Here is a 23,899-nt window from a genome sequence, read left to right as displayed (position 1 = left end):
TTGGTTTTGTTTACATGGAAAGTTTGTTATTCCTTTTCTAGCTAAACTAATCTGACTTGGGGAGATGGCTGTGAGCACGCACAAATCTTCTGCAGCCAGCAGCAAGCCGTAATCAGTAGAAGGCTGTGTAGCATTGTGGTCAGAGATCCAAATATTCCCTTTCCTTGGAATGCAGCTTCCCTCGTTTCCTCCGAGAGCAATGTCTGCTCCCGGCCCCCTCCCCTCTCTTCTGGTACTGCTACTGAGGATAAAGCACTCGATAGGTGTTGTAGAAGAAACCAAGGGGCCTGCCCTGAAGGGCTGAGCTCTATTATTTTTCTTAAAGAAGAGGGAATCTGGAATAGACAGGGTATTATTTCCAGTTTGGCTATATTTGAACTCTCAGCTTCTTCACAGATTGTTACCTGGTGTATGTTACCAGGTTAATATGGGCTTCAGTGAGGCGATACTGACACACACCGTCTGAGAAATTAAACCTAATTTTATTGAAAATTCCCATTTTTGCATGACTTCAGGCATAACATTCCATGATCAGCATTCTTTTTCTTGGTATGATGAAGCTTCAGATATGCTAAAATAAGGCTGGATCCTGCAATAATAAAATATGTTTGGATCACTGGGAAGGAGAAAGAGGCTGATGACTGAGGGAGATGTTTTCTTGAGTAAGAGTTGTCTCAATAGCAATGAAAAGAGGTGCATTGAGCTCCCCCTTCCTATTTTTCTTTTTTTTTTTCCATCACTAAGGGCATATTTCATGAAGTCCCCACTGAGGTTAGATATGCTGAGCCTATTTGCATACTTGGAAGAAGTCCCCTTTTAGAGGAGTACAATGAATGCCTCTTGCATTTCATATTTAAGTTCTAAATATAAATGCAGTCTAGAAGGAGTTTGTTTGTGAAACTATCCTAACTGCTTGCTTTCTCACTAGCTAGACTTCTTAATGGTGTGATTTTCTATGCTGGGGAAGTTCTGATTATAATGTAGGCACAAATGTGCATGTTGTGCACCCTTGTTAATTGAAAGCCTGAATATTTAATGAGCTGAGGGTGCACATCTATTTACTGAGCGCACAAGGAAAGCTACGAACCTTGAGCACAAATATCCCATAGATATGCGGGCCAAGACCTGCATTTGCACTGTTTGGGGTAAAGACAAGAACTTCTGGACTACTAGGACAATTTGGCATATCGGCTTGGCGCAGAGCAATGTGTGATTAAAAAACAATTCCACAGTGTGGATCCATTTGAATACCAAGTTATTTTATAAAGCCTTCACTGTGTGTTTTGAATGCACATTTGCTGTTATGAATAACAGGAATTGTTTGGCTTGGCCTGCCTTTGTGTCGATGCCAGCTGGCACAGAGTGAAGCTGTGACACATGACACTACAGCTGTGTCCACATGTTTCTGCCTTGCAGTATCCACTTATATAATTTACTTTTTTGATCCGCAGTCGAACTATTCAAGTGAGTATAATTTGCTTTTTTGATCCAGAGTCGAACTATTCAAGTGAACTCATCGAATTACACATACCAGGCACTTCTGTGAGAATACTTATTTTGTCATTGTCAGAAAAGTATATTCATTATTAGTCATTTGTGGCAACACAGCAACTTTAATAAACCCATTCCAGTAAAAAATACATTCCTAATTGAACTTGAGTATTTATTCCACTTTATAGACATAATTGCAAGACAATAGCTCTGTGTTTAATTAAATGAGCCGTTAAAAGAGTAACTAATGATGACCTTACTGTAACTGATAAACCAGACCATGCTTATATTTTCCTGTACATCATTGGGATGTTCTTGTTTGCCATCACGGTTGGATTTGCAGATGGAAAACAGTAACCTGCTACATCCAACTTAGCAATTTTCAGCTGGCTAATTTTTCAAGCTGTTACAGGAATACTTCTTATACCATACTGTGTTTAAGATTGGTAAACTTGGAATATAGAGCTGAAATGGAACTTAACCTGAAGGGAAAGGAGTATGCTGAAACTCTTGTTGAAGAAAACACACTAACTCAATTCCAGTTATCCAAAACCAAGGCAGGAAATAGAAAAAAATATAGAAAAAAAATATGTATATAGTTTTTTCAGCCTGCTGGTATAGCAGAAATAACATGGCAGTAAAACAGACAACATTTTAATGTAAGCCTATTTTATTTTATTTTCCTCTTCAATCAGAGTGAAATAGGAGAGAGCATGGATTTAGCTTTTCCCCTCCAAATTTAGGAAATAGTACCCAAGCATTTTATTCCCAGCTCACCTTGAACTCCGCTGCAGTTTGTACTGCCTTGCCTTAATTCAGTGCAGCTTTGCAAACGTCAGGTCTCGTACAGACCAAAGTAGCTGTGCATTATCTGCCGTATGGTCCTGGTAGAGCAGAGCACTGTTACAGATCCAGGGTCACAAGTTCATGGCAGAAGTGATTCATATAGCCTGGAGGAGGGAGCCCATACTCAGTGAGACCTGAGAGGAGAGTGGGGGCTGAGGCTGCTGGGTGCCCCCATCCCAGGCTCTCCCCTTGCTGGCCCTTGTGGAAGGGACAGAGAGGGTGTGGAGAGGGTAGTGCCACATCTGGTGTCCTGGGTGCATGTGGTGACCTCAGCCGTGACACAGACATATGGATATACATATTTCCCTTGAAATATGTATGTATACATATAAAATAGGTATGTATACATATAAAAGTATACCAAAAATATATATACAAACACACCCCCCTGTAAATGCATAGGAAAAGCTGACCTGAGTTTGAGCACAGTACACTGTGGTGAGAGCTGAGACATGCATGACAACTGAATATTAAATTCTGTTAGCACTTGAAGTTATTCAGCAGCAAAGAGCTTTAAAGAAACTAAAGTAATTCAGGTTTAGCAACCAAAAACTAAAAGAAGGGAGAAAGTGTAGAACTTTAAAAATCTGAGTATTTTCTCAAGACACTTAGTAAGTATGTTCTTGGTCAATAACATTGCCTTTATAATCATATTGACAACACGTGCAGAAATGTATGTGGCATGGCAAATTGCAATTTAATGTCAAATGACAATAAAACAGCCAGAGATCATTCAACTGAAACAAAATATCACTTTAATTAAGCACTGCATAGGATAGCTGTAACAAATATGTTATTAACACATAAAGTACTGCGTTTCAGGTAAGGCTTGTGCTATGAGAAAGCCAATTCAGAGCTGGGGCTGACAGTGTGTATTTCACTCATCCCATTGTGCCGAGGAACAGCAGCATGTATAATCAGATCCAGTTGCCCTTGAAGCCAGAAGGGAGCCTTTCCATTTTAATGACTCATGAGTTACCACACGTACTGAATTCGAGGCAAGGCTTGAAAGAATGGGCTCTTGGGCTTAATGACACACCTGCATGTTGGGTTTGGTCTCTTTTTTGCAGAGAGGTGAACCTCAAAAAAATTGGGTCATTTAATTTCTGGGGCTTCTCCCAAATTCTCTGAATTTCTAGTGCCTTCAGCATAAGCCTGAAAATCTCATGGACAGGCTTTCCCAATGGGTTTTGGAGCCCAGTCAGAAGAACCCAAGACCTTACTTGTTTGTGAATTAGACAGCATCAGGGTACATGTTGTATAGACACCTGAGAAAGAGAAGATAGTGAAAGCCAGGAATCTGTATAAGTGCAGAAAGGCATTGACAGAATTTTTTCCAAACCCCTAAAACAGTTTTCTGATCTTTAAGATGGTTCTTTTTTAATTTTCTTTTTTCCTTCTAGTTTTCCTAAATAGACTGGTACAACAAGGCTGAAATACAGTAAAAAAACTGCTTGCGTTTATAGTGTTATCAAGACTTTTTACAGCCAGTTTCATCAGACAAACTTCAATTGGTGTTTGGTTTCTTTAGGATGGATATTTGCATGAAATTTAATGTTTTTTTCTAAAATCCATGTGTTTACTGGGATGTGGGATAAATGACTGGTATCAAGGCTTGGTGAGAGCCAGAGGAAAAGGCCACACTGTATCTTGTTCTTCAAGTTTTAAGTTAGGGAGGAACAAGTAAGCTCTATGTACAGGCTGTGAGAAACAATCCCAAATTAATTAAGGTAATTAAGCATTTTCAGGTATTGGACAACTCCCTTATATTCAGTTGTATGCAAATAAAAATTGAAAGGTGTCTTGATAATTCTACAAAGACCATGGAACTCCCAGAGTGGCCAGCTCAGTGGGATGTCTTTTTCGTTCCTGACTCTGAGTTCAGTATTTAAAACAATTAACCTTGAGAGTCACATTATGGGAAACAGAGACAAGCTGATGTACATCTGTGCCATTTGCAAGAGTTTTATCACTACCTAGCTAAATAAATGCTATTGTTTGTGTTTTGAATCAAGCCCTCAAGGTATTCAGTCATTTCAGCCTCAAGCTGTGCTGTTCCTACCTGAAAGCTGTCACTCTAAATAGCTGAGTGTCAGGTTTTCCTGTGGAAACAGAGTTGATGCATCTAATAAATAACAATGTGTCACCTGGAACTGTCACCTCTTCTCTGAGGAGGTGCATCAAAGAAAGTGACCATTATTGTTTTCAATGTCCATTGCATTACCATGCAAAAATTTTCAAGTGATGAAATCACGGAATGATTTTTTTCTGCAGCACTTTCAGATTCAGAGGAAAAATATGTCATTTGGCTGGATGTGTAGGGAATATTGATGAAATGTTTTGTTATCTCTTGTCAGTTTAGGACGTCTTTGTGAAATGGAAGAGTTCTTCATCACCCTTGCCCTCTGGGTGTTGGTCCTCTCAGACCATGAGTAGTCTGGCATAGCAAGAGTAATTTTGTGTCAAATTTGAGAATTATAAGGGAGTTGGCATGGTCATCACTCCATGGTGAGGAAAGCAGGGATGAACTGTGGGAGAGGAATAGTGGAGGAGAGGGATATTGCCTTCTTTTTTTGTCTTGTAGAATATTAATTAGTTCTATGGAAGATGAGTGTTTTTTCCTTGCTTTTCTTCTTATGCTAGAGTTAAGTTTAAAAAAGACATTTTAGACATTTCTACATTTTTGAAGCTGATTTTCCAACTATTTCCTAATTTACTAATTGTCTTCACTCTTGGAAATATCCCCTTTATCCATTGACAACATTTGATTAGTTAATTTTGTTTTTCCATAAAGAAATTAGGGATGTTGATTTTTTTTTATTCACTCCTATCCCCTTAACAGGAACTTAAATCTGCAGTTTGAGCATGTCTATCTAATTTGCTGCTGAAAATTTTAACTACCATCCCCTTTTTAATCTAAGTTATCATGTGGTACTACCAGCTTAAACTCTTCAGTCACTGTTCTTACTATAAAGTAAGGTGTTAGACTTGAATTTAAAGCAGCCTAGTGGGACAAGCAAATTTAGTCAAGTGCTGGACAGCGAAGAAATGTGATGTTTTACCTTTGCTGTCTGAGATTTCTTGTACTAAGACAGCAGCCTAAAGCTTTGGGACATGACATGACAATTATTTGCAAAATGATCAATGTTTACAAATTAGCATAAAGAAAACCAGGCCCTCTTCCTGTCTTTTTTTTTGTGTGTGTAGCCCTGCCTTTTAAACTAGTGCTATTTATTTAAAAGTCTGACATAAAAAAAAAAAAAAGAAAATAACTAAATTTGGTCTGTTCCATCTCCAAAACCCATTCACCATCCAAACAGAAGCTTTTGACAGAAGAGTTTCAATCAGCTCTACAGAAGTTTTTGGAAGTATTTGGTGGCACTTTGAATAGTCTGTCTGGCCTGATTTGTTTGAAGGTATTGCAATTGGTAGTTTAGGTGAGTGCTAAATAACTGTGGCTTTCCCCTTTACTAGACAATCACAATATGATGTGTTTTCCAATTACACTTCTAGTTGCAGTGGTTACCATCTTAGAAGAACCATCTGCCAACTGTTACCATACTGTGGTATCTGAGGTCCCACACTTATTTCCTATTCTGAGGACAGAGCAGGCTGCACTACCTCTTACAGAACTTTGAGGCAAAAGTTGATTAATGTTGACTTCTTAATGGTAACCACTGTGATTTTTTAAAATTCCTATAATTCATGTTATTATGTATAATAATAACATGAATATCACTGAATTATTTATAAACTTATGTTGGTAAATAATAATGAGGTAATAACAATGAATTATTTCTATATTTACACCAGTAAATAATGAGGAAGAGAAATCATTTAGACCGTGCTCAGTCTCTCACTGGCCTACACCAATTAAAACATGTTTGCAAATGTATTTTCATGCCAAAAGAACAGAGTGGCCTTGGGGAGGTTTTAGATTCCAGGAAACATTCAGAGGTTATGATGTTCAAGCAAAGCCCCAGTACAATGGTGTAGCAGCAGTTGCTGCCACCATCTTTGGATATATAAATGGAAGTGAAAGAGAGGAGCTGCATTTACTGATGCTTTGCATTGCTGAGACTCCTGCCAGGATATGCAGTTTGAGTTTACATTTCTGAGGATTTTCAGGTATGAGAATGCAGCAAATAGCTGTAGGAAACCCCTGAAGGTGATAGAGAGGAGAGACCTCCTCTACTCATTGCTGTAAAAAGTAAATTGAAAGGTGGCTTGACTTGAAGAAGCTCTCAGGGGAAGAAAGTACCAAGGAATACAAAATTGTTTAATTTGGAGGATAAATGATGCAAAACAAAACCTGTATCAGGAAGCTGAAATGAGACAAATGTAAATTATAAATGCAGGTGCTCCTGGAATAAATAACTGCTCAAACAAACTGCCTGTATAAAAGGTAGATTTTTGTGCTTTCAATATAAAACAGAAGGCTGTTTACTAGAAAATAGTTTCCTATAGTAGAAGCACAGTGGGAAAATAAAAACTCCTTAATCTCACCTGCTTGGAGTTTTCCACACAGAAAAGAGTCAGCTACATATGCCTAAATTAGCAGTGAGTAAACTCTGTTTTTCTGCATCTGTGTGTAGCTGAGCATGTGATTTTGGCTGAAGGCAATTAGCAGAGTTTACTACAAGGGAAACTTCATCCATAGCATTTCATAGCCTGTGATAAACAGTTCAGCCAGGACAAAGTTGTGTTTCCCCCAAACTCAAATTGCAGGGAGCTGTTGCGTGCAAGCTGTGTGTGTTGTGGGAGGTGTGGAACGCGGGGTGGAGATGAGGAGGGCCTGGGATCCATTTCCAGCCCTGCAACCAACTAGCTGTCTTCAGGCTATTCTTCATCTGTCCCAGTTATAAAATGGAATAACAGTATTTACCTTGTTAAGGAAGCATGTCGTGATCTTCAGCTAACAAATGTTAAGGGCTATTACTATTTATTGTTGTGTTGCATTTTTGGCTATGTTTGTTCAGATTTATTTTTTGACACTTCTGCAAATTCTCCTGGCTTCTGAAGGAGTTCACAAGTTGCTGGATGGAAGCAGATTCTTTTAGTGCCTAGCTCAAAAGAGGGGAGGGCCCCCTTTTGGACTGGGGAAGAAGGTGAAAAATATGACTTTTTTAATGGTCATGTCCTGCTGTGAATCTCTTGGATATGAGGGGGAAGTCAAAATTGTAAAATGGGCATCTCCTGGAAAGGAGAAACATTGAGGAATTGCTTCTTTTGCTTTTATAACTCAGTTCTGAGGGAAAATTTTTCCTTTAAAGCTGTTGTGTTACTTAAAATATGAATGAGATTGCTTCCTGTTACTGTGTGAGATGCATTAGATAGGAATGTCTGCAGGAGTGGGTTGGGAGAAAGTGGTGATTGTTTGATCACCTGCCTGATTAAAGGTGCTCAGTAGAAACATACCTTCCCTCCATGGGTGGCCCTTTTCCAAAGGCATTTAAATGACTCAGGGGCACAAGCCCCACTGATTTCCAGTCTTGTACAAAACACTGCTACAGAAGCTCGGTTGCATCCTCTTCCCATTACCTAAGATAGGTTCAGGCAACTTGGGACCCAGCAGAAATAACATCAGGAGGGACATCATCTGTGCCACTTGTCGCAGCATGTCAGCTTGAAACACTGCCTGAATGAGGAAGAGTAATGCAAAAACCCAGCTACTTTGTGGGCAGCTGCCATGCCTGAAAAAGCTGATGAAGCTGTCATCTAAAAATTGTCAGCTGCATTTTGAACTCTGTTAATGGAGCAAGGATATTTCTGAAGAAAGAAAAATGAAAAGAAAAAAAAAAAGAAAAGTCATAAAATAGAGTAAGTCCTTTTGGAGAAACATTGGAGATGCCAAACTCCAGCTTCAAAAATTTTTCCCCACCACAACTATCATTAGTTAAGTTGTAATTCGTGTGAAAACTGAGACAAGTTAAATGGTAACAGAACTATTGAGCATGGCTAGAACAAGGCCCTTGGAGAAGGAAAAGCAAATCCCCATGGGATCCCATACCTGCAGATACCTCACAGCCTTTTATCTTTCATTAGCAAATATTGTGTGTTATTGTACAGTACCTTATGCAGTTACTTGCAGGAACATTTAATCAAATAATCTATTCTTCTCCCAGGCAGCTTAGCCCACTGCAGTTTTATAGTTACCTACTTCAGCTGGAACAGTTCCTTTCAGCTGTAAAAGCAAATAGGCAACATGGAAAAAAGTCTCGTTTTATCAAAACAGACAGAACTATTCCAGCTGCTGATATTAAGGTAAAAATAGCAAGGTTAAATGTTAAACAACCTCTGAGTGGACTTTTATAACTACAAAGAAAGCCAGACCAGTTGCTCTGAAAGCATTTTCCATTAAAAAAAATATTCTTGCTTTACTTCTCAAAAGAAAATTTATTTTCCCTGTTGCTGATGATTAATCACAGTGGAAAGTAGTTCCCTTGATAACAAATATATCAGTAACGTGTGGTGCTTCCTGCTCAGCATCTTGTAACTCACAAAAGTTTCCACGGCCAGATTTGAATACTCAAAGTGCTAATAATGTCTGCTAGTCAGCCTTCCTACTGCTCAGAAAATTTCACTCCTGTGGCTTTTTGGCTTGTTTTGAGAAATCACCATAGAGGTTAGTGAACTTTTCAATGTGTTGGTATTTAAACTGTGGTCAGACAGTGAAGGAGAAAAAAAAGAAAAACAAGAAAAGAAAAAAAATAAGAAAGAGAAGAAAGAAGTTAATGAAAAGAAATTCCCTCCTAATAATTGTTTATGTGACCATTTGCATAGGAATTGAACTGATTGTGAAACCTCCACATTAAAATGGAATTCCTCTGACTCTTAATGTATCTTGAAAAATATAGTGCATTAAATGAAAAGATGCTTAAAACAATGCTGGGGTTTTGTTCCAGAGAAACATTTGGGCACTTTCACTGGGAAAGGAGGTTAAAAGGTTGTCAATGCTTTCTCCAGGGGCTCTGTCTGACAGTGAACATGTGTTTCCTCCCTTTAATCGGCTCGCCAGTAGCCAGAAAGCTGCTTGTTTTCTGCAGAGGTTGTCAAAAATGATTTCAGTCTGGAGACGATGAATGATAAAAGAGGTTTTCAAACACAGTTTTGCACTGTAGCATTTGCAGTCCCAGAGAGGATGGATTGTATTACAATCTCAGTGCAAAGGGCCATGTTCCCGTAGCAAGAAAACAGGGCCTCGTTCAACCTGTTTGATGCTCCCACTTACCTTTCAAACTTGAAAAGCCAAAGCTGGACCTCAACTACAAAAAAAAAAAAAAAAAAGGAAAAATATTGTCCCAACAGCGTGTTCCTTCTCTCTGGTAAATTAAGTGGTTTACCTTTAGTAAAATTTCAGGGTTTCTCGTGCTGTTCCTGAGTGTCACATTTCCTTCAGGAGTTTATGAAGTGCTGCTTCTTTTTCTGGATATTTTATACAGGCCACGGGGTTGTCCTTCTGAGGTTAGCAATAAAACCTACTCACTATAACTAAGCCTGTAGTCCAAAGATCTGCTGCCATAAAATAACAACTTACCTTAGTTTCTGCCGAAATCACCCTTTCAGACAGAACTCAGCATCTTCCTGAGATAAATATCCGTGTGTATGTAGAAGCCCAATTCTTTATTTTTGGGCAAGATTTTGAAAACTGGGTAAGTAATGCCAGCAAAAAAGATTTCACCTGCAGGGATTACTGCCAAATACAGAATCCAGCAGGGGATTTATGAGGCTGGCTGGACTCTGGTACCATTTCCATGGACGGTATTGTTAACTCTCCAGAAATCCCATACATAGGGTATTATTTTTAAAAACACAAATCCAATAACATGAGCAGTAAGCCTTGTCCATGACAGATTATTTTATCCCTGAACCCCTGCAGCCTTTACCCAGTGCCTGTGTGATGATTAGTTACTTGTCTCCCAAGCACATTATTAACATGATGCTGAGTGTTTTGCCATTTTGTAAGCTCCTTCTTTTTACCAGAAATTCTTTCTTCCCAAACTCCAAATCAGTTCAGTATTTAGTCCCACAGCATCAGCAAACTGGTCTTTTCCAGCTTCTTCACTGCCAAGTCTCATCAGATCTCTATCACCTTTCTCATTACATGAATTCTGCCACAAAATCCTACTTTTTTTTCCAACCTTCCCATCAACTTCATCCATCCTTTTTTTTTCTGTTTTAATACTCACGATTTTATCTATATTCTTCCTTAGCTTCTTCACTACCCTCAGTCAGAAGAATGTGCAGAAAGGAGTACCTCCTGTTCATCCCCCAATTCCATGGTAGTGTGTTTCCAGGAGGGAAGGGCTCAGGAGTCATCCTTGCCAGCTGGATTAACCCCATGTGGCTGGCAGTCAGTGGGAGGATGTCCCCGCTCCACACTGGTGTTGGCTGCTGCTGTATTCATCTCTCCTACCTCCAGTTTTGCAAAATTTGAGTGGAAAAAGAGCTGAGGGAGTAGTGGGAGTGGGAACCACTTGTGAGGGATAACTGAGTTCAGCAAGTGCCCCCGAGTAAGCACCCTGCAATGTGGGTCAGATGTATAGAAGGAAAACAAATTTCAGACATACTGAATATACTTGGTTGCTCAAATACACTTCCCATATTTTTCTACTCTTTTCCTTTTCCTTGGCTTTTTAACTGAAATAAAGGAGCATGGCAGAGCTTCTGTTGTCAGTTTCAGCAATTCTACTTTCTGTTCCATTGCACTGCTCCTAACAGGAACTTCCTGTTTACTTGCTACATTAAAAAGGATGTGTATAAACAGGAGAGTCACAGAAATGACTAAATACTAGGCACAAAAGGGTTTTATTATCATCTTTTGAGTCTTGTACACAGAGAAGGCTTCATTCTTTCTTTTTTCTTTTTTTTTTTTCCCTAGGCACAACCAAGTTCCAAAATATTTCTCGAGTGGTAAGTTGTATTCCAGTCTTTATTATTTTGACAATATTTTAAATAGTTTGAGTTGAATTTTTTGCCAAGAAAGGCAGGCTGTCAGATGGCAACTGTATTGTGTAGGACCAAAAAATGGAGTGAACACTCGAAGTACACTTGAATGGAGTGTACGTGGGAAACCTGAACACAAAATTGGAAAACTTCTTTTTTTCATCTGAATGTGACTACCATTTAAGCAGTGTAATGGCGTCACTGGGAGGTTTTGCTGCATGTATGGTCAGCTTGGAAGTCTCCATTGGTGCCAAAAAGAAATATAACAGGTGCATGGAGGATTTGCTAATGTGCTCTGAAGAACCTGTGCAAAACAAGAAATAGTGCATGTGTCTGGAAAGTCCCCATCTCTCCCAACAGCATCAATGTCACCTCGCTCTCCACTAGTTCTTGGGCAGCAGTTTGAATATTTAAAACTCTGTCTCAAAGCAAAGTTTTGTTGTGTCCTTGGCCTTCTCAGACCTTTTTTCATACGAACTAAAGTGCCAGGGAGAGACAAGGCAACGGCAACACATCCCACCAGGAGAAGGTTCAACTCCTCCTCTTCCTGCTGCCGAAATATTTGGTTAATATCATAGATTTGACTAAGTGGATTCAATCAACTGTTTTCACTCTATTATAGTTCATAATCCCTATTCAAGATGAAGTGCACTGCAGCCTAATGAATGTGGTAATGGAATCCTTGTGTATGTTTTTCCACAGCAGGGTGCAGATTAGCATAAGTGTCATATTCTGTTGGCATGCCTGCTATTATATCTGAGGCGTTGCACACACTGGGAATTTTTCAGCTGGATAATAATAAGATGAATATGGTATGCACATGCACATAGAACACACGGGTTTTAGAAAGTGATCTATAATAAATCTCACCTGGAGGAGCATTATGATAGATTAACTTTGTGTTTTGGCTCAAAAACACAATGTTTTAGCCAAGTGAATGGTAACACGAGTACAAAAGAATTAGATTAAATTTCATGCACAGTTTTAAAGAATGTTGTCATTTAGGGCAGCAGAGTGCTTAGAGTGCTGTCTAGGTCCTAGGGTTTCATATATTTGTTATTCAAGTTCAGATGTGTGGCTCAGATGTCCTTCCCCCTTGCTCAAAGCTGATTATTACAGCTCCAAGGGTTGGCACATGGGTTGAGAAAAGCTTCTGGATTGTAGATCACCATGTATGTGCCTCCTCAGGCTGTTGGTGTCAGTCTGTGAAAGATGAAAAGAAAAACCCAGCTATCTTTATTTCATTAACACTTAGGTTTTACCTGCTGAAACGGCCCTTTTTCTCACAGGCTGAACCCAGTAGGACATAGCAGTTCGCACTCCAACAAAAATCCTTTACACAGAGTCAAGTGGCTGCCATGGAGTGGTGTGTAGCATGTGGTTTATGTTTGACCTCTGAAATTAATTTTGTTCCAAATTGTGGCATGCAGTTTTTATTACTTAAGGTATTTTAGTTTTTCTCTGGTTAAAGAAACTCTTGATGAATCTCCTTGAACATCAGCTAGGAGAGACAGCATGGCTCATGATTAGTCCCAGAATTTATTACTTGATTATTGAAAGTGCAGGCCTGAGAAATTCATACCACTTAAGAAATGGTTTAGTGTGACTAATCAAAGAGGTTTTCCTGGCACACAGGAGGTATCAATATATATAGACTAGTGTAGAAAGGCATATCTTTATGCTTTTAAGCATGGTGGCATGGTAACAGCTTAAATGTATTAACCAGCACAAGGTAAGTGCTCCTTCTGTATCATATTTTAATCTGATTCTTTCTACAGTGCTAGAGAAATTATATCTGTGGCTACAATAACATATAGAAAAGACCTTGTTTGCCTAGTGAATAAGACAATCAGACCAGTCATTCAACCCTCAGAAATAACCACAAATTTCATTTACCTTTGTTATCAGTACATTTCTGTGCAATCACAATTCAGACTATTTGAACTTTACTGAGAAGTGGTGAGCCATCAAAGGGGACTGATGTTTGTTTGTTTGGTATTTAGTCTGGAGGACCTTTGCTTTTAAAAAAGTTCTATTAGCATGGGTCAGTAATCTGATATTTTGTTCCTGACTTGGACTTCAGAGGGCTAGGCTAATACTGCAATACGACTGAGTTCCAAGTGCTGGCCTCTGCTGTATTCCAAAGCCTGAATGACCTTTTCAAAACTCCAAGAAACCTGTGTCAGGCACATGTGCAAGAATTACTTTTCTAGCTACTTCACAAAGCTCATTCTAAATACAAATAAATAAGTAAATAAATAAATTTACAAATTTACAAATAAATAAATAAGTAAATAACAAAATTTACAAATAAATAAGTAAATAGCATTCTACTGCTGATTAAAAGAATGTAAATTGAGTTTCCAGTAAAGTTCAAGCACCCTTTACAATGGCATCACCCTTTTCCTTGAGCATGGTCTGAAAGGCTGGGTGGCAAATGTATTTAAGACTCTGAGGAAAAGGGCTGTTAAGTCGACCTTGGTAACTTAACTGAAACAGTATACGTGTAAATCCATCACAAATCCCTGGCCTTTTACAACTCATGTCCCAATGGAAATCAGATCACAGAACTGTTTACAAGAGACTACGAGTCATTTGGATAAAAAACCATGACAGCAGACCCCATTTTATTTGAAATTTTAGTAACCCAAGCCTAAAAAAATATTCTAAAAGCAAAATAATAAGGATTAGGCAGTTGTTATGAGTTGATTGTACTTATGATATTTTGAATTTGTTAGGGAAGAACAATTTCATTGTAAAGGTCAATGCTCTGCCTTTTTACAATCAATTGCAATCTTCAATTTAAAGATTACACTCCTGTTACCAAAAAAAAAAAAAAAATAAAGTGCATATATATCTTTTACCCTGAGATTTTGATGTCCTGAATAGTAGTTTTAAAACCACTAGAAGTAGCACCATAAAAGTATTTTACAACATTATTCAATGTATGAGCTAATCTCCAGCTAATGGTCAATTTTTGCCATTTTTTCCAAGTGGGAGGGGAGAGTGGGGAATGTGCTTCTGTTCAGCCAATGCCCCATGAGTGCAGGAGCAAAAGGGAATGGCTTCAAGATGTAGTGCTCTGAGTAACCTTCTTGGTATCACAAATATGATGTTTTCATCAGCACTTCAATCAATCTTCTCTACACAATATTTTATGAGTATATGTTTGCAAATAGTTGTATTTAAACACATGTAAGTTTGGGTGGTGGGGATTTTCCTTCTTTCCAAAGTCACTTTGAAATATTTAGTGCAAACAGATGTGGGTGTACTGTTAACTTGAAGAATTAACATTCTTTCTTGAGGAAATCATTATTTTACAATTAATATTTGCAGAAAGGAGGGAAGCCTGCCTCTATGACCACTGTCATAGGAAAGTTCTTGGTTTGGTCTGAGTGAAATTGCCTCCTTGTAGTTGAGGCGGCCTTGTCCCCATACTGTCCCCATCCCACCTGCCACCTACCAGCTGTCCCCATCACTCTTGCCTGACTCCTTTCCGTGGCAGAAGCTTCAATGAAGGAGCTAAGTGAAACCCACATCCCATACTTCTCTTTGAGGTGACATTATGGCTCAGTGTGGTCACTTAGGGAAACAGGCTGCTGACGTGTAGTGGGTGTGTGTCTCCACTGGTGGAACTCTCTGGTGGCTGGTTGGCCTCCTGACATGATGTCCTTGTTTTGCACCGTGCTGCATATGGGCATGATAACCTTGATTAATTTGTCTGCCTGGAGGTTCAAGTTCATTTCTCATCCCTTATGTAGGTTCTTGGTGTCTGCCCTGGGCACATGGGATTTCTGAGGTGTTTTGTCCTTGAGAAAATAGAAATAATGCTCATCCCCAGGAGTGCCCTGAGCCATAAATTGCTAATATTGATAATGTCAGTAGAAATCCTTGCAGGGAGGAGGTTGTGTAATTGGGTTTTTGATTTGGAAAAGAGAAAATAAGGGTCATTATGAGATTGTACCTTTTGGGCAGGAGATAAAGGGCATTTACTGCTTTCTGTGGTGGTGAAGTTTTAGTGAGGACACCTGCACCCCACCAATACCTTTGTGAGCACCACGAAGAACACAAACCTGTAATATTTATATTCTAACTTAGTGCTTTTTTTTTGTTATATATTTTCCATGCAGTGAAGAAACTCAAAATACAATGGAGGTAGAGAGAAATGTTTGTTTTTCTAGTGTAGAAAAGGACTGAAAAATCATGTTGGGGTTTTTGTAAGCGGTCATTGTCTAGTACGTTGCACTTGAAGGGCAGGAGTAAACTGAGAGAGTGGGGAAATCAGTGTCCACTGGTGCTGTCTCATGAAGGCAATTCCTGCTGTGATTTTCCAGAGGGAGACTAGAGCACTCTGTCCCACCATAAGCTGAGCACGTGTACATACAAACATGGGCAGAAATGTGTCTACACAAATATATAGCTTTTAATGGCTGAGCCAGCAGTATGTGAGCTGACATCAGTGATGCAGACGTGCATGTGCAGGGCAGGAAGAGTCTGTTTGCTGAAGAGTACTGCCCCAAACACTGTTATTCTTCCATTGTTGCTCACTCCAGTCTACAAAACCATGATTTTGGTGAAAATCCTTCAAGATACATCCCATGGAGAACAGCTGCTGTTTCTCTCCTTGCTCTTCCAGGATTGTCTTCCACTGCTCAACCAAAAGTAGCCCAAGCCTAAAGGCACTTGCTGCTTATAGGAAAACTGGGATCTCCCAGGTAGGAGCAGAATGAGAATTATGTTGTGCTATCTACCATTCCCCTTTTTACAGCCAATTTGCAGCCTGCAGATCTGTGTGGTGAACAAACCTCAGCTGTATTGATGGCTGGGGGTAAAAGCATCATAAATGCAACCAAAATCACGTCAAAGTATTGTGTCAGGGAAATCACCCAGTTGCTGCTCCATATGCTCTCCTTCCACTGACCTCTCAGCCTGGATCACTACAGTTATTACAGTTCCAATTATCTGGCAGAAGATGGCCCCTTGCTACAAGTAGGGAAGCACGTGTCAATCCTAATTAGATCCTGTTCCTTGGGGTCAAACACTAGAATTGGATCTGATTAGCACAGTGAGGAAACTTGGGATCAAATCTGTGACATTTTTGCAAGAGAAGATTTTGCTCTTCATGTTGACAGTTGCAAGACAAGCACATTCACTGCTCCATGGGAGTGAGCTATAAAATCTCAAAAGGACACACCGCCGCAGTAGAATTTCCCTGGGAACAATCTGTACCTGTGTCTTCACCCAGCTTCTTGTCCCTGGCCCCACTGGGGACTAAATGCTGTTCTTTGAGGGAATGAAGGAAAGAACTGATGTCTGAAGGTATGAGATGCTCTGTAGAAATAGCCCAATAAATTGTTGAGGTCAGCTTCTCAAATGGCTATGCTTTACTACTGTTTACTTCAGCACAGGGGCAGCAAAGTCATGTATATGACTTTGAATGAATGACTTAATGAATGTATAGAGCAAGACAGCTAATGTTGAGGATCTGCCACCTTCCCTGTGCATGCGCTGTAGGAGGGTTTCCCTGGGATTAGCTCTCATCTGGTTCCCATGGACTGAGTGCCTGGTGTAGTGCCTGGAATGCATTAAATGTATATCTTCCAGCTTTCATTTCATCTGAATGGATCTCTGCTTTGCACACCATGAAAATAGCTCATGGTTTGAATCAAAGTGCTATAGTCGTACGCATTCCTAATTCAAACTGAAATGAGAGGACAGATGCATCCTTCCATCCGTCCAACAATGAGTGATTGGCATTAGCCACATCGTTATTACCTGCAAGAACCTGCATATCCCCACCCAGCCCCACCCCCCACCAGCTTGGGAATACTGTCTTTCTCACAGCTGCGAAGCCTAAGAGTCCATAATTCCTCTTTTCCCACAATAATTTGCACATAAACAGCCAGCAGTCACAATGTAGTCTTTTTTTCCTAGCATTGGCTAAGTAATAGTGATACACTCCCTACTGTCATTGAGTTTTGCTAATTTTAGCACAGATGTATTTCTTATTTCTTTAGGAGAGCCATAAAACCTTCTTCCAGCTTTATATTTTATTCCTCTTTGAAGCCCAAACAAATTAGCAAAGTTGAGAACTTTATTTTCAGAGTTCATTAAGCCCTTAACAGTAAATCCTTTTCTCACGTTCCAGATGTTGTGGTTTCCTTGACCTCAGTTTATATTTCCTTCTGATGTGAACAAGCCAGCATCTTATTCCGGCCTTACCAATTTCTTTGGAGAACAGAGCAAAGGGGAGTGCATGCAGCCTCCTGAAAGGTTTTCAGAGAGACAGAATGAAAAAAAATCTTGCTATGGTACCAGCCTGAGCCCAAGGCTTCATCTGTAGCCACTAGACATTGCCTCCACTGCTTAATGCCTGACCTCTGCAGAGTTATTTTTATATATCGAATGCATTTTTACTGATATATTTTTCATCTCTTTCCTTTTCACTTGGGTACTTCACATTTCAGAGATAGTGCTCACCTGCATTTGGGTATGTCGAAAGCATGTCCCTTGAATAAATTAAATGTTTTATTTTGGCAACATGTTGAGATCTGCACAAATCCTTCTTTTCTGCTTTGATTCTCCAGAGCATTTTGGACATGCTGAAATTTAGCAGTTTGGGCAGTCCCCTGGATTTGAGCAATCCCAATTATGCATCACATGCATTAATTAAACACCCAAATATATCTATTCTCTTCCAGCCACCAGTGAATCATTTTAAATGTAGTTTGTGCCTTTTCATCCTCTTCAAATGTTGCATTTTTGAAGACAAGCACCTGCAAGCCTTTTAGGAGGTGTTACTCCTGCTGTTACTGACATTTTAATAAATGCAGAAATAAATGCTCCCCACCAAATTGTCTAACGTCAACACTTACCTCATCGAAAGAAGTGAGTCAGTTTGAACAGAATTTATAACATGTGCCATACCTATGGCTGCCTGACGTGAAGCACATCCAGTTTTGTGCCCATTTTTCCTGTTTTCTTTGAAACCATAGTAACTATCAGGCTGCGTTCATAAATATTACAATGAATATTTGTCTTTGTGCACTTGCGTGGGGAAACATATGAAAAATGGATCAAAGACAGCAATTCATAAAGGGGGGTGGAGGGTGGGAAAAAACCTTCCTCATGGTATGTGAGTCTGCCTTCCATGTAAGTGTAGGTGCTCACTCTTGCCAACAAACATTTTATGCTGGGAAAAGACAAGTACACTAAGAGAGGGTAATGTCCAGAGCCAAGACAGCCAGTGGTATTTGGTGATTTCTTGCTTAAGAGAGCACCTCAAGCCATTGCTAAATGTGACTGACAAGATGCTGCTTTGTTCTCTGCAGATAAGCATTTCTAGGAAGAGGGAACCTTGTTTGGCATTTCAGCCAGCTGCTGGGAGATTGAGCATCTGTTAGCTGAAATAAGTGGGGGAAACATAGAGGGATGAGGAGGAGATGTTTAAATGTAGATGAAGCTTTCAAAGGGCTCCATAAAGGAAAGACAGAGCTCATTTTTGTTGAGAGGCTTTGGCATCATTTATTTGGCCTTGGATGTTTCTGTCTGCCCCAGAGAATAATATTCTTCCTCTGGGGACTGTAGGAAATCTGAAGATATTTACACATTGAAACTGCTGTGTTTGCAGAAGTGATGGGTAGCATTTCAGTTTTTCTTTTTACACAATGATGTCTTTTTATGGTTCTTATAGACAAAAATCTCCCACCTTTAAAGTATCCATTTATTTTAACAGTCCAGTGTATTGTCCTGCTGGTATATTATCCTTTTTTTGAAAGCAGCCTGATGTAAAGAATATATTCAGACAGGACAGTCATGGAGACAGGTTATGAACTTTGTTTCAGCTTGGTGAAATCATGTAACTCTTCAGCTTGAGAAAAGTGAAGGACAGAAGAAATTTCAGAGGTATGAGTTTTTTCTGGATAGTAAATAATTAAACCCCATAGCTGGGATTTCCAGGTTTAAGAAGATACCAGAATTTGGCCAGAAATATCTTGAAAGCAGGTCAGCTTTCTACTACTACTTGTTGATGGAGAAACCACAAAAAGGTTTTTTCTATTTTGTTTGGTTGGTTTGGTTTGGTTTTTTTGGGGGGTTGTTTTTTTTGGTTTTTGTTTTTGATGTTTTGTTTTGGTGTTTTTGTAAGGAGGCAAAGCACGTAGAGGTGGGTTCATGTCACCACTTCTGTTCTCTGTGTCTGAGAAAACCAAGCATTGTGGATTTTTGCCAGGTTTATTTCAGGGCTGCATCACCTTCTCAGTTTCACCCCTGGAAAGCCAGAATAATTTTGTTATTTCTTTACTTAACAGACATGGGTCTGGTCCCCTCTACACCAAGGCAGGCAGAAACCTTGTGCTGCTGACACAGTCCCATGGTGAAGTGTATGTAAGGTATATTATGTGTCAGAGTCTAAAATCAGGAACCACAGTCCCCAGCATCATAGTGATAAAAATGTTTGGTTTGTTTTATTTGTCTTCTCATTTCTGACTCTCTCAATAATGCTTTGAGGTTTTCATCCAAACCCAAAAGTACTGAAACTTACTGGGCATGAGAGTGGCTTGGGATTGGAGAGGACTTGTTGTCTGATAGCTTGAAAGCAGCTACTGAAGAGCTCTGACTACTCCTGGAAAAGATGCTGTCAGGATATCAACAAGTAAAGTTGTGGAGGACAAATAATAGTGTTGGGTCTGGAAAACCCAGATCACTCCATTGTACTTTTCCACTTACCTTTCTGCAGGCACAGACACCTGTTTTGTGAGAAATATAGGTTTTTTTCCCAAAAAGCCCTGAGGTGCACCTGTGCATTGGGGTGAGGTCATGGTTGGGGTGAGACAGCCACAGGTTACAGCTGTGATGAGGAGTGGCAAAGAAATATGTGTATGTTTTCAGGACCCACCCAGAAATGCTGAGGGGCAAGGTTAAGAGTGGGATGGCAATTTGGGGTGGGAGGTGGGAGAACTGGTGTGAGAGCCTGAGGCTGTTTCCCTCCTCCCAGGAATTTCTCAGTGTTGGAACCTGCAGTTGGAGAAAGACCCAGCTTTGATTGGCACTTTTAGGTTTCTCTTGCATTAGAAATTCTGCTGGATGATCAGGCATTTCAGATATTAGAGGCAAAATTGTGTTAGGGCTGGAGATAAAACTGACAATATTTGGTAGCTCTTTTTATTTCCCCAATAGGTATGTTCCATACTTGAAGGTTTTGTTATCAAATAAATTTGGGGGAACTTTTTTTTTCTTGCTTGCAGACAAAAAAATATGTGTTTGCCTTAGAATATATTAGTTGTTCGTTCTGATTTTTTAAAAATTTTTAATTATCACATTTCACTGAAAAAATTGCAAACAAGCTGCACTTCCAGAGTCTTGACAACTAGTGCCTCTGAGCCCCTGGTTCTGCTAATGACTAGTGGATGGTGCTAATCCAGACTGTTGGCATTTCAGACACCAAACCTGGACTTCTTGGTGAATGCAAAAATGTGCTTTAAGGGAAGAAAATGTAAGAGTTTATTCCCACATCCTGGGAAATAAACATACAGTATCAGGACGTGGCTCCCTCCCTGCTATGAAGCAAAATAGGGCTGGCCAAGGTGTTGGCTCTTGGGCTCTTGTCAGACCTGTGTCTCAGCTGGAGTTGGGCTTGCCCAAGAGCTGCTGGGAGAGCCAACCCTGCTGTGATGGCTGGGGGTGCCCATATCAAGTCTCTGAGTCACTGTGCTCTGCAGCTTAGCTAAGGACCCAAAAAGTACAACTGGATTTTTTGGCCATGAGCCATTCAAGGACCAGCCATTCCCTTTGGCTCTTCTTGGCAGCAGGGTAAGTGATTCACATGATTAGGAGGTTTGGGTACTCTTGCAGTACTGCTTTCCACATCCTGGTTGGTCCACTGCTGCCTTCCCAGGAGCTTTCCAAGAGCTGCAATTGCCATTGTGTTGTATGGCATTATCTTTGAGAACATGCACATGGAACAGAATGTAAGCAAGGGCAACTGGTGGCACTTCGGGGCACGTTTAATCTGGCAATTTCCCAGTTCAGGAAGGAGATGTGGAGAAATGAAGGAAATTCAAAGCCTTTGAATCTGAGCTTCCCTGTGCAGTGACAAGGAGCACAAGGCATGTGTGGAAATTGCTGTTGGGTGTCAGAGAAGCAGGGTGTCTTCAGGAAGAATATACAGGATATATGAGTTTCCCATGCCTCCAGAGCTTTGAGGTTGGGAATGGACTGAGCCTTAGGTGCTTTAATGAGTGTGCAGAGTGAAGGATGGGAAAGAGTGGAAAGAGAGAAGTAATCATGCAAGAAAAGGGGCAGGTGACTATGTGGCAGAGAGGTTTTCTTCCTCTTGGCTCTTCCAGGTGATTCCCAGGAAGGTACATCATGCACGGTTGAAAGGAATGACAGAGACCACAGAAGTATATCTTAAAAGTCTAATCTTGGCATCAGGACGGGATGCTAAAAAAGAAATAGGACTTTTTTCTTGTTAATTAAAATATTTCTGACTAATGAAATGTTTCACAAAGGAGGATCCCAGACTTCTCTTTCTTGCCAACATTTAACTAGACAACATGGGTCTGCAAATAAATCCAGTTGGTTTTTTGATATCCCTGAATCCTTGGGGTTTTTTCCCCCTTCCCCCATTGTATTCAGTCAACTGCAGTGCTTGCCAATATCTTCACTGACCCCCTCAGAGCCTGAAGAGTTCCCCACCCACTCACCTTCGGCAATAAAGCCTTTCTTTAGGTGTGAAGCTTACAACTCAGCTCACACCACTGGATTAATAGCATCTGGAGCCCTGGAATATTTAAAAAGTTTTCCAAATGTTCATCACTAAAGAAAACTCATCAAAGTTGCTCTTGGGTCTTTCTGCTCAAACGGGGAAGGTGTTATCAGGATAAGGGGTCGTTTTGCTCATAGGCTGGGGACATACAATAAATAACCTTTCTGTAAAGGCAGAGTCCACTTCTTGGTGCTTGTAGCATCGAGTGACATGCCTGAGAACAAGTTTTGCAGCCGCAACTGGAGGAAGCAGGCAGTGTTCATGGAGTGTCAGATAATCCACTGTGACATATGATCCAAAAACATAAGGCTGACGAATATTCCTGGCACTGTGTGCCGGTGCTGAGAGCAGATTATGCGTTTTTAAATGTTTGATGTTCTTTCAACAGTTAAAAGCCATTTTGGGCAACAGATAGCTCTGAAGATATTTTAAATAATAATTTTTTTACCACTGGGTCTTAGCAGTGCTTCATTTTAAGAAGCAGCATCCCAGAAAGAAGAGGGCTCTCTAAGGACCTAGCTCTGATCTCACCCCTATTTATATCTGGAGTAACTCAGCTGAAACAAATGGAATTTACTCCTGCATTAAGCAAGTGTAACCGAGAGCAGAATATAACAGGCTCCTCTGTTTGGTGTTGTCTTTACCTTTCTCCTGCAAACTACTTTCACAGGTTAGGATGTTTCTGTGGCAAGGGGAAGCCTGAGCATCTGGGTTTTAGGGCATGGGTGGACATAACTTCCAGCGGCTGGCTCAAGGGAGAGAACTTAGCCAGCAAAAAGCCCTGAGTCTGTGGGCTCCAACAGGGAGCAAGAAGTCCCACCAAAATCCTTGGGGACTTAAGGATTTTTAGAACAGTTTATAGAACCAAAACTTGTATGCATGAATTTAAAAAGCCCCTATTATTATTTCTATATGCATATATAAGTCTATATGTAAGACTTCACTCTATATATAAGTGAAACCAACATGCACCATGGTAAGAAACACTGATTCTAATAACCCATAGACATCCAGCCCTGGGTTTGTATTTACCATTTACCCATACACCTGGGTATGCTTTCAGAACCAGAATCTGTACGGATGAATTTAAAAAAACAACCCTCTTATAGTTATTATTGTTGTTGTTGTTGTTATTATTATATATGTGAAACCCATTTATACAGTGGTAGGAAATGCTGATTCTATTGACCCATAGCCAGACAGAGCTGGGGTTATATTTATTCTTTCCAGTCCTGTGTATGTACTACAAGCTATGTGGCTCTGCAGAGCTCTCTCAATCCCATCATTTTCCCCTCTCAGGCAATTGCATTTCCCACTAAATACTATGCTCTGCTTTTTCTGCCCTGCTGGCAGTGCAAATGTGCCAATCTCATTCTCGAGCCATGGTTCCTGTTGTGGGATCAAATGTTAGGATTTTAAAAGCTAAAGTTTGATGTGGATGAACAACTGCCTATAAAACGCATTAAGCTCTTACCCTGTAATGTATTTAATTTCACACTGACTGATGGTATTGCCCCTGAATGGATTACGGCAGGGGGCTGCCATTGTCCTACTAAACCACACTGGTTAAATAATACCTTGGAGTCTAAAGCTGCTCTGGGAGCATTTCATATTGGCTAACATGTGAAATGAATACCTAGCTTTTCTGTGAGCACTTTGGGTTGGTTTAGGAATAAAAAAACAAAAAACAACTACATGTTGAGTTGGTTTACAGAGCAGGAAAATTTTGCACAGTTGTAGGATGGTTCTGCCTCTGTGAAACACAGACAAGCAGCTATAAAGGGCTTGGTTCAGAGAAGTACAGGTGCTTGCCTTGGCTCAGCAGGCTCCAGGAGCCTTCCTGGAGCA

At 40.1% G+C, this 23,899-nt stretch overlaps 1 long non-coding RNA gene across 1 annotated transcript in view; it reads left to right on the top strand.

The window, feature by feature from the left end:
• The window catches only part of LOC129046650 (uncharacterized), a 91,865-nt gene that overhangs the window by 40,837 nt on the left and 27,129 nt on the right, over nucleotides 1–23,899 (top strand). The window contains exon 2 of the long non-coding RNA XR_008508289.1: nucleotides 11,219–11,250. This is a non-coding gene — a long non-coding RNA (uncharacterized LOC129046650). The remainder of the gene's footprint in view (nucleotides 1–11,218; nucleotides 11,251–23,899) is intronic.

This window comes from Molothrus ater, chromosome 3 (assembly GCF_012460135.2).
Source record: "Molothrus ater isolate BHLD 08-10-18 breed brown headed cowbird chromosome 3, BPBGC_Mater_1.1, whole genome shotgun sequence".
Classification (NCBI taxonomy): domain Eukaryota; kingdom Metazoa; phylum Chordata; class Aves; order Passeriformes; family Icteridae; genus Molothrus; species Molothrus ater.
Note: the sequence above shows the minus strand (reverse complement) of the source record. Positions and strands in the feature narration are given on the sequence as shown.